General features: G+C 45.0%; 1 long non-coding RNA gene across 9 annotated transcripts; it reads right to left on the bottom strand.

Moving 5' to 3' along the window:
* Window positions 1-2,930: 2,930 nt before the first annotated feature.
* Window positions 2,931-8,386, bottom strand: LOC127305708 (uncharacterized). Of its 9 annotated transcripts, none has more exons than XR_007854107.2 (6): window positions 8,255-8,386; window positions 7,943-8,167; window positions 7,397-7,695; window positions 6,981-7,317; window positions 6,554-6,668; window positions 2,931-5,933 (listed from the first exon to the last, which is right to left on the bottom strand). It is a non-coding gene; the product is annotated as an uncharacterized lncRNA (long non-coding RNA). The 9 variants fall into 9 exon arrangements; XR_007854103.2 differs by having other exon boundaries at window positions 2,931-6,668; window positions 6,981-7,069; window positions 7,274-7,317; XR_007854104.2 differs by having other exon boundaries at window positions 2,931-6,668; window positions 6,981-7,069; window positions 7,278-7,317.
* Window positions 8,387-10,573: the final 2,187 nt, after the last annotated feature.

The following is a 10,573-nucleotide window of genomic DNA, read 5'->3' as shown; positions in this document are numbered from 1 at the left end:
GTTTGGTAGCCTGGGCCCGAATCCTGGCTTAGTGGCGCAGTGGTGCAAGCATACATGCGCATCTAGAACGAGCCACATGCCGAAATTGGCATGTTGTTCGGTAGGTCGGGCTGCATCGGTTGGGCTGAAAAGGGCTTTTTGTTTGTTTGCCTGCAGCCAACCCGAAATGTCGATGGAGATGAGATTACGCCAATTTGGTAGCATCCAGATATGCCTAAGGTTACCTCATCTGTAGAACTGGTAGCCTTACCATGCTCTCACCTTCCATCACACATATATCAGTTGATGACAGTTGCAGACTAACGAAGCTACCACTTCACCAAATCAGCCCTAGCTAGTACGAATGGTAGTTCATAACACGATGCTCCCTAGCTACTACGAATGGCAGTTTATCATCACAGGGTCGTTCAACATACGGGGATCGAATAGGGGTTCGACAAATAGGGGATCATAGGGGGTTCTTCTTCTTCTTCACTTCTTCTCATATGGTGGTGCTGCCTCTGGCTTCCCACATATATTGCGTCTGCCCACTCTTGCCTCTTCTCCTTCGAGGCATCATTGTCACCTATGTCCACGTCATGACCGGTCTCTACTTCATCAAAAGTGATAACTTCTTCGAAGAACTCATCCTCGCCCCAACCTAGAATCCAGTTGTGAAGAATGCAGCAAGCAAGGACCAACTTTACTTGAGTGTCAAAAGTGTGGAACGGTTTCTGGTCAAGGACCTTGAACATGTTCTTCAATCCAGCAAAGACCCTCTCAATGGTGACTCTAAGGCTTGAGTGTCTCAGATTGAACAACTCTTTCGCATTCTGAGGTGGGTGCTTAGCAGAGAACTTGTTGATGTGGTATCTTGTTTTCCTGAAGGGAGGTAGAACACTAGGTCGGCATGCATATCCAGCATCTCCTAGGTAGAACTTAACCTCAGGGATTTGCAACCCATCAGGCCTTGGCAAGCTGTCGGCCAGGATGCTCACATCATGAGTTGAACCCTCCCACCCAGCAAACACATAGGTGAACCTCATATCGAAATCCACAGCTGCTAGCACGTTTCGGCTGGTGTAGTGCTTCGTCCCGCGCAATGCTGCAGAATTGATCTCAGTACCTTTGCAGTGACATGAGTACCATCAATAGCCCCAATGCAATCCTGTAAAAAATTTAGCACATAATCACGTTTCTGACAGTACCACACATCTGATAGGTAGAAGGAACATGATTTTGTACTCACCCTGAAATAGGGGAACCACTTGTAGCTATTCTTGATCTTGGGTGGTGTGTTCGTTGATGCCGACTTGATCATTTCACCTCCGAGCTTCCCAATTGCGTACAACACCTGCTTGAAGTACCGAGAGATAGTCTCCGTGAATCGCCTGAATGTGCTATGGATGAATCTGAACCTCTGGTTATGACCCATGACATGAAGAAACATTGCGACTTATTCTTCGACAGAGGTGTGGATGCTATGAGTCAGCAGTCCTCTAGTCCTGGATGTTTTCACAAGTGCATAGAAAGGGGCTCTTAGCATCCGGATAGCCTCTACGTCGTTGCAGTTGTAGATGTGGTTTAGGTTGGCAATCCTCTCCTGATCTCGTTGTAACATAGGACCGTAACTCACACGAGGAAAAGCAGCATGTCTAACTGCTCTCTTGTGCAGCATCAGGATCCAGACTTGTATGCAAACGATGAGTGCTGCGGCGTGATGCACAAGCTGGAGCTAGTTGGTCTACGAACGGTCTTATACAACCCAACTAGTTCTACCAACGTGAATATGAGAGTACAGTAGAGCAGATGAGTTTCCCCTTACCTCCGTCATGGCGGACGACGGACACGACCGAAAGCCGCCGCAGATGTGCGCAGGCTCCGCCGCGGCTGGAAAAGAGGGCCCTGGTCCAGCGCCGGAAATCGAAGGGATGTGCGTGTTGCCAGATCTGGGTCACCGCTGCTGCCGGTGCGAAAATTGGGGGAAGGAAAAATTTGGGAGGGGGCTAATGGAGAGGGTAACCGAAGAGGGAGGTTACCCCTACCTTTGCCGCGCAACGCCGCTGGGATTTTGGCTTCTCCCGCCATACCGAGGCGGAGCGCCCGCGTGAACAACATTGTCGATTTTCGTCTCGCCAGGGCCTCGTCCTGGAGAAAATGTCAAACTGGACGTTCCTCCGGAGCCTATCCCATGGGTGTTTTAAGACCCGTGCTATGCAAGAACGCGACTGAGCCTAAGAAACCAAACAACCCGAAAAATGCTGCCGATGGGCCCTAAATTTGGTCGCACCGCGTCTCTTGTCTGTTTGGGTCCTAGCCGGCACTAGCGCCCCAATGCAAATGTTTTGTTTTTGATGAACTTCATTGATATAAAAACTTAATTTACATTAATAAAATTGGAGGAAAAAACAGCGAGGCGGGCCAAAGCCCTAGCATATAGTCCATTGCTCATCGTCGTGGGTGAGGTTCACGATCTTAGGTAGTGCCCACGAACAGTTTTGTGCCGGCATCGGCACATCCGCACATGGTTCACTGGTGACGAAGGTGGAGGGATGCCCGGTCAGACAGCTGCTGCTCCCAGGGCCTGTTTGGTGCGCATGAAGGCATTAATTAGCACTACTAGGAAATAAGTCTACTAGTGGGGTATCCAAATACACTAGATTTAGATGTGCGCCTTGGCGCACGACCCCGTTAAATTCTCACCTATATACAGTTTGCATAACAACGATAAAAATGAAACAGCGAAATTACAAACATTTACATATAATCAAGAAAATGTAAAAAGTTATTGCAATATCTAACACTGTTTTTTCGGGACTAACAAAAGCAAAGAATAGCAAAAGTACTCTCTAGATAATCTTGTCGTAGCATGTCCCAAGACTGATTTTTAACTGAACTCGGTCTTTTGAATCAATGACACATTGTGGATTTGATTAACAGAAATGTTCATGGGTAACAACAAACTTTAGATACATGTTAGAAGGTATGTATTCAGCCAGAACCACACACGGACCTTGTTCACTTCACCGGGCAACAAATGCAAAATAGAGAAACGAAGTTGCTACAAAGCGAACTGCTACATTTGGAACACTACTGTTCTCGCCTAGAAACTGCACGCAGTTTACGACATCCTTCCTCATGTGAGTATGTCAGTCGGTACTGGAGTTACATAGCCTGTGTAGGGCAGGTTACAAATTTAGTGTTATGAAAGAAAATCAACTATGACCAGCAGTTATATATTACTTGACAGGGCCAAACACCGAAAGGATTAACACATGTTCAGGCAATTAGAGCATTTGAGCAAAATTACCATGTATTAGAGTGAAAGTTCAGATATGTATCAACACGGGTGCCCTCAGGCTGAAGAACTTACCTTCCTTCCGTCAAAATTGACTAAGCAAAACAGGAGCCACCGCAACAGGTGGACAACTCCAGACAGTCCTTGGCCTACAACAGCTGTTCCTGGAAAATGTGTAGACCTACAAAAATGTGTCAGTTAGTGCATGATGCCTTCTTGTTCATCAAAAAGGTTAGGGATCTTGTCTTATAGGTTGAATATAGTACAGACTAAAATCTTGTGAAACCATTCTCTCTCAAAGCACAGTAGATAGCATAGCAAATGATCTGAAGATAAAGTATGCCAACCATGTCATAGTAAACATGATACTTGAGATTACAAAGCATGGTCATCTCTATTTTCACATTGTTTATAAGAAGTTCAGATACCAAAATTTAGGCAATTAGCTCGTGTCAGCTTTAGGCTGACTTGACTGAATAAACGCCACCTTTAGTACGTTGCCATGTAGTAAAATCATCAGTTAGCTTGACAAAGAGGTATCATAAAATAAGCTGTAGCGTAGAACCAATACCAATGATAAGTGTCATTCTACAGACTATAGCTGGTACGGGACATGAACAAAAATTGTGCCACAGATCACAACGAAATATGTATGTACAAATCCCTAATTGTTCAGTCCTGTAACTGGATTCAACTCAACTGAAGTCTTTTTGCAGGATAACTGAAACATATATTTGGAAAATCCTACTGAACATAGATTACCAAAGTAAACAAACCTGTAGTCTATTTCAATTTCTTGTGAGCACTCAATATCAACACACAATCAAACTCATTATGTACTTCCTACGTAGAGGAAGTTCTGCTTACCAGAGGAAAAATTAGCTCATAACCTGCTGAACATTCTGCAAGATATATATGACAAAAGAGGATAAAAATAGATTCTTAGTCTCAACTCCAAGTTCTCTGATAGTTTGGACAAATACAAACGGAAGATGCAATAAAAGGAATATGACAAAACGTAATGAAAAAATCAAACTGACCCAAGAAGTAACTCAGCAAGAGCATGTACAGCTTTAATTCATATAGATGGTCTTCGTTTTTAAAAAAACCTTAACTCAGCAAGAAGATGCCTCCAAGTACAATTAGTTATGAAGAAAGTTCGTAAGAAAACAAAGGAGCTTGCTATTTATCCTACAATGGGTTCAGAAGGCAGAATACTGAAATACCTTAACATAAGCTAATATTTTCACTAAATTTAATTATATCACATGTATAGACCAAAAATATAATGAGCTTAACTGCAAGCTACTATTTTTCTTAAATTTAACTATATCGCTTGTACCAAGAACACATCATGACAATTAAAACAAGAAGGGCAGGTTGTAGTTCTTCAGAGAAACCAAACTCAAAGATCATGTATTCCAATCACACCTAGAGTGAAGATATTGTAGCATGCATCAGTCCATGCAAACCTCAAGTGGCTTGTATCTTCAGCGAAGTGGATAAGAGCTTCCGATAGATAAATTAAATGAGGAGGAGAAACCAATATCATTAGTGAAGTAAAGAACTCATCTGATGTAGCTTCTCATCTATATCTGACATGGAATTAGAACAAACAACTGATGAAGTGTCAGAATAAATATGAGCAAATTTAAATCAATTGACAGTGTTTGGTGTCCCCTGAACAAGTCTATTCCAGCAAGCTACGAATAATCATCTATAAGAGACAACTTCTCAGTAAATAAACAATGCGTCTTGCCAAATTGATAATAAGTGAAGGATTTTACTGAAGCTCTCATAAGAAATATCTAGCATGATCAGAAACACACACAATTTCAGTCAATTACTCATGGTTTTTATATAGTTCTGATCATACCAGAAGAAAAAAGAAGGTTGCATGCAAGATTTTTCACCTCTGAAAATGCTCGAGGCAATAAATAGCATAATCCAAGAGTTGATGTATGCAGTGTTGCACGATGTGCGGGTTCAAAATATGTCCATCCCAATGAAGTTCTTAGTATTTTATGCCATCTGCAGGCTCTTCAACCCCAGGCAAGAAATTGATTAAGAGAGCAAACTATTGATTAAGAGAACCATAATTTCATTAGAAATAGAAGAAAACAATATTTTCAGACCACATACTCAGTAGCATACACACACGGCAATAACTATCGTGAATCATATGAACAAACTAAAAGCTGAAGAATATTTTGTTTCTTATACGACAAACCAGGAGCAGAACTGAAAAGAATATCCATATCATGATTTAAATCAAACCCATTGTATTCATGTGGAGAACATCCAGAGAAGCAACTCTGCTTCATAGGACTAAAATAATAGCTGCTATCTCTCAAACAATTAGTTGAACATTATGACTGCAAACTAAGCCCACATTGCAAAAAAGAAGTCCATGAAATGTGCGATGTGAGGAAGAACAACAGCAGCAGCAGACGAAATACATGCAAATGCAATTATCTTTCAATAAAAAGTAAAGGAAACTGTCAGGACATCAGTACCATATCAAGAAAAAGTAAATTGCTATTCCCGGAACCAAATAGATGTCTTTTACAATGTTATATTGGCCTTCTCAAATAAACTGAGCCAATCCAATTGACTCACGAAATGATTTTTTCTACTCATTACCCTCAAGACCAATCTGTGAAAAAAAAAGAATAAGAGGCATGATTGTTTTTCAGGCAGGATAAAATCATACATATCAAGCTGTGACTTGGTGACATTCTGGCAGACCAATCTATATGCTTGAATGAAAATAAATTTGTATGTTCATCTGATGATAATTACACAAAAATAAAAAGAACCATGCACTATTTTTTAAAAAAATGAAGAAGATAGATAGTTGGTTTTGGCATAAAACCAGGATAGTACTTAGAATGAATCTAATTCACAGAAGCGATGAATTATATTAGACCATTTCCAAATTTCATCACGCATAATACTGTAATGACCCCAAAAAATATCCTTCAGATCAAAGCATATCCACTAAACTACAGGATAAAAGTAAATTCTCTGAACATAAAACCACGCCAGAGTTGCAACCAATGTCATGCACTTTTGTGTAAAAAAATTAATACATTAAACACATGAATGGATAGTAAGGGAAATGCTAAAATATTACAGATTGTTAATCATAAGTCCTACACCTTCTCATGAACTTTTTTTTCCTGTACTTGAAGGCAACAAACATGCAAAGTTGGAAATTATCAAATACTCCCTTCTCATGCTCGCGTGTCGATTAAAGTTGACCGGAGGTAGTACCTTCAAGCCCATCCAACCGGTGATGCCGCAATCATCCCTAGACAGGCTTATAACAGTGACATAATCGTTGTCAGCGAGGCGCCAAAACAAAGGTATAATCGCACCATAGGAAGTCCTAGCAAAAACAAAGAAAGGAGCGGATCAGGATGTCAACCTCGCCGCTACTGGATGCACTCGTGCTTCCCGAGAAGCACTTGTCTAGAGGCCGGGACTACACACACCATGGTGCTTGGTCTAAGACCTAATTTATCATGGAAAGTCACCTTCATTGTTGAAAAGAAAATAGTACCAAATCAGAATTATGACTACCGGTAAAACCTGACACCTCCCCCTTGCATATATCCATTCCACATACTCCATACAATCACGATGATGATAAGATGCATAGAAAGATATGGGAAAAATGAAAATAAGAGAAGCCTTGTACCTGCATTTCATCAAATACGTGTGCATCTGGTCATGGTTGACCTGCTCCTACATATCCTCTTCTTCTGACTTTCTTACTTAGATCCTTGTCTAAATTGCAAAAATCAGCAGCGAGCCATAGAAAACATCAATCGTCTTGTTACTTTAAGATCAATGGCCATCGACATAAAAATCTCTTTTTTTGTTGGAGCCTAAAGAGGAGAACCCAGAACCAAACAAATCAAGATCCAAAAGGAAATTTAGGAAGATAAGAGGCCGTTCTAGGAGAGGGAGCCAGATGAGTTGGGGAATCACCTACTTCTCTGGTTGATTAGTCGTTCCCCTTCCAGTGTTGGCCACTACACAAAAAACAAGAAAAATGAGGAGTTAGAGATGGAAGGGATAAAGAACAGAGTGAAAAGGCAGAGCCGCATCAACCTAAAAATACTCCAACCGGGGCCACACCGGCTACCAACGCAGCGGCCGCCACTCACACCTTGTGCACGCCCGGCTCTACATCTGCAGCTTCTCTCGGCTGCTCCACGCATCAACTGCTCGCCCCATGCCGTCTTGTTGCCGCTTGCCCGGCGAGGCGGCCGTACTTCAGCACACGGTCGGAGCCACGCCGACGACCAGATGCAGCGGCCGCCGTTCACACCTTCTGCACGACTGCCTCCACCTCTGCAGCATCTCTCGTCTTCTCCCGCGCGTCAACCGGCCGCCCCGCGATATACAACCTGAGATTATACAAAATGCAATCTAATATGATATACACATGATACCCTTTACAAGCAAGTGATGTAGCTAAACAAATATCCAAAACATTTTAAGTTTTAAGAAAAAGAAACACATATCTTATTTCCTCCGGTGTGAACAATAAGCTGATTAAAAAAGTAATATGTTTAAGGAGATCCCCTTGCCAAACTAACTGAATTTGACAGCTGAATAATGATACCAAAAATTCAATGAAGATCCAATATTTACCTCTCAAACAGGGAGGAGAACATTCCATTCTTTTTTTTGGCCGGCATGAGATTTTCCTGTAATCTTGCATCCACAGGAACCACATCACACAACTTAAAACCTAATACATGAATTGAAATGAATGAACACAGAGAGAGCACAACCTGATGCGACCTCACACATCCGACCGCCAGCCGACGCAGCCCTCTTTTTTTCGTCCATTGTGTTCGCTGCTACTCCCGTCGTCTGCAAGGAGAGAAGATGCAAGACGAGAGACACGAATTAGAGAAATAGGAAGGATAAAGAGAGGAGGATAGGGGAAGGGAAAATCACCTGGAACTGAGGTCGACGGCGGAGCAAGTCCGGCGGTTGAGCCCAAACCCTAGCGCTGCCCATCATCTTCCCTGCGGCTAGGCGGCCGGCGCTCTACCGGCGGCGCCACCCCCGCGCGGTCGGCCCGTTCTCGCGCCCATCGGCGAGCGCCGCTCCGCGCTCGTCTGCCGGTTGCGGATAGGCGGCCGGCGCTCCACCGGCGACACCACCCCCGCGCGGTCGGCCATGCTCGTGCCCATCGGCGGCGCCGCTCGCGCTCGTCTGGCCGGCTGCGGCTAGGCGGCTGCGCTCAGCCGGCGGCGCCACCCCGCGCGCTCGGCCCGTTGTCGCGCCCCGTCGACAGCGCCGCTCCCGTCGATTGGAGGAAGAAGCGCTCGGGAGGGGATTGGGGAGGACGAGCGGTTGACGCGATTCGTCGCTGGACAGCTAGGTTTTGCATCGATGGAAAAGACCAACCTACCCCACTATCTACCCAGGCGGATGGGATATTTTGGGCGAGCAGCGCGACGCAATCTCAACCCACAAAGGAGAAGCAGCGGCTGACGTGCGGCCCCGTCCGACCATGGGGCCTAGGCGCATGCAAATGCGGGTAGAAAACGGCTGTTTCATCTCTTTTTCTAGGGGTGAGGGACACACGGTAAAAACAGCGTGGAGCTCCTCAGCCAACCAGAAGCTACAAATGAATGGCCAAGATCAACGTATGGTAAAGATCCAACGGCCAGCATCTCTAATCGTTGTGAGGCCCCCTATGGGGGGCATCATTTATACGTTTAGATTACGGATGTACCTGGGTACGCTGTTACCATCACGCCACTGGTAAGTGGTTGTTTCCCGAGAGAGACTGCCTTCTCTCAGGCCAGCAGTCTTGTACTTATAGCCGACCGCTCTATAACGATCTGACCTTTTTCCTAGCTCTGCTTGCTCGTCTTCGCTACCAATTCAGTTAAAATCACGTACCCATCATGTACGCCACCACTAGTAGTTGAGATAGGGTACGCCACTAGTAATTAATATTGTTGGTGTAGAATGATTCTGGTACACCACTAATATCATAAGTATACTAATGGGGTAGGAAAATTAGGTATGCTGCTACTACTTCTTCAGATTAGTATTACTTGATGCTAATATAGATATATATATATACACATTTTAATTGTAGATAAATACATTTTAATATCAAGTAATATGGATCGGAGGGGTATATTTTTTGCAAATAAAAAAAGCAGCGACGTTCGAGCGCCTGACCCCATCCAGGTTGGACCAAGCGGCCACACGTCCGTAGTCCGTGTGTTACATTTACAGAGAGCACATAAAAACAATTGCAACCTAGCATTTTGCATAGAAGACCCTAAAAAGAGAAAAAGGCAATCAGATCCTCTGCCCCATCTTCCTCCAAGGCGTCGACTTCTAGTAGCAGCGCAAAGAATGACACGACGGGGAGGCGCTCATGGCGGGCCGCGAGTGGATTTGCAGAGTTGACAAGAAAGAGGAGGTCGCCATGCTGTTACCTGCACCTAGGCGACGTCGGAGATCGGGAGGCGCAAGGAAGCGGCAGGATTTGCTCGTCGTCGGAGCTGTGGCTAGGGGAGGACGCTGGACTTTGCCGCTCCGGTTGGACGATGTTTGGAGGCCGCGCATGCCAACACGAGGAACAACGCGTACATGCTCATCGTCTCGTTCTTCCTCTCCTGTGATTTGGTCGATGCCATACTTGCCCGCCTCCTCCTCCTCCACCTTCACTTCCGGCGCAAGCGGGGCGCATTAGTCGAACTCGTCGTCACCAAAGAACCCAGATCAAGTATCGCAGATCCCACTCGAGGTGGCCAAACATGTGCGGTCGGCGAGGAGGTCCGCATGCAGTAGGGACTGCTTGCGGGCGATCTCCTGGCGCTGCTCCTAGCCATGCCGCGGCACCAGTGGCATGTGCACCCTTTAATGGATGAGGAGCCCACCACCTGGGAGGTTAACGTCATTCCACTCCGAAGTGAAAGGCGTGTGGCTACATGTCGACGGTGACATGGACGTGGTTACGGTGCTTCTTTTTCTCCTTCCCCGCCGGCGATCCCGTCTCGTTGTCGTGTTTGGGCTTCTTGAATGGTCACCCATTTCCCATGGCCGTGGTAAAGTGGTGTTGCTTGCTCTCTGGGAAGCAGACATGGGAAATGGTAGGGCAATGTCGCTGCCCTTATTGAGAATGGCCTTTTCTCAGTAGCTTCTATGTATACCGCACAAATCCAACCTAGGGAGGGGCAACGGCCACCCTATTCTCTGAAGCCAACCTCCTCCTAGCCTCCTATATATAGAGGTATGAGGTATCCC

Source organism: Lolium perenne, chromosome 6 (genome assembly GCF_019359855.2).
Source record: "Lolium perenne isolate Kyuss_39 chromosome 6, Kyuss_2.0, whole genome shotgun sequence".
NCBI classification, from domain to species: Eukaryota; Viridiplantae; Streptophyta; class Magnoliopsida; order Poales; family Poaceae; genus Lolium; species Lolium perenne.
This window is presented reverse-complemented; position numbering and strand designations above follow the sequence as displayed.